Source organism: Arachis ipaensis, chromosome B03 (assembly GCF_000816755.2).
Source record: "Arachis ipaensis cultivar K30076 chromosome B03, Araip1.1, whole genome shotgun sequence".
In the NCBI taxonomy this organism is placed as follows: Eukaryota; Viridiplantae; Streptophyta; class Magnoliopsida; order Fabales; family Fabaceae; genus Arachis; species Arachis ipaensis.
This window is the reverse complement of record NC_029787.2, coordinates 36311643-36312484: the sequence shown is the minus strand read 5'-3', so window position 1 is coordinate 36312484 and position 842 is coordinate 36311643. Positions and strand designations below refer to the sequence as shown.

The 842-nt window shown below is 36.0% G+C and overlaps 1 long non-coding RNA gene and 1 pseudogene across 1 annotated transcript in view; both read right to left on the bottom strand.

Moving 5' to 3' along the window:
• The window catches only part of LOC110270116, a 23982-nt gene that overhangs the window by 13899 nt on the left and 9241 nt on the right, over positions 1-842 (bottom strand). The gene's annotated exons all lie outside the window — the stretch shown is intronic.
• The window catches only part of LOC107634382, a 1437-nt pseudogene continuing 730 nt past the window's right edge, over positions 136-842 (bottom strand).

Sequence of the window (842 nt, the reverse complement as noted above, 5' to 3'; positions counted from 1 at the left end):
TTATCTTGTATTTTTATTTATTTATTTATTGAGAAAATCCTCTTGTATTGATAGCACCGTGATTTGTGAGACTATTTAGGATAGGTAGACGCTGCGATTAATTCTTCTTCGGCCCCACCCCCAACCATACAAACAGTAACTAACAAGGAGTCAACGAATACAAACATGAAATATCACATGCATGCTATTGAAATACATCACCATTCAATAATGCTACTTACCTTGTGGTACTAGTACAACAACCAAGAAATTAAACGATGACAAGAAGAAACAGATAGAGACTTAGAGAACATGGAAATAATAATCTCAATTGATTAATTAAGGAAGGGCATCAGAGTCGAGAGTAGCCTTTAAAACCTCAATAAACTTAAGGTGAGAAGTAAGCTGAGGAAAATGGCCATCAGTGTGTATGATCTCCAAAGTGGCTTCCCCTTTGATCTTGTTCTGCATGTAGAGTGCTACGCTGCGAGGAACAGCCTTGTCGTTAGTGGTCTGTATGATTGTGCATGGAGTTTCAACTTTGTCAAGTAATTCTCTGTAATCACTGTAGAATACAGTCTTGGCTAATGGCAGCGCCACTTCAGCTCCCATTTTGAGAAGCAAACTCTTCATAGTTGTTCTCCATCGTCGAGATTAATTGCTCCACATCTGAGTTCTTAAACCCTCCCTCGAAGTCATCTGAATTTAGAAACCTATATGAAACTAGTTAGGTTAATTAGGTGTAATAACATTTTATTTTTGATAATTAATATATGGTAGAGTGTACGATGTCTATGATAGTATAGTAGTTATGATAGTTGATAGTTACTGACTAAATAATTTTAACAACGCTCTAAAATTAA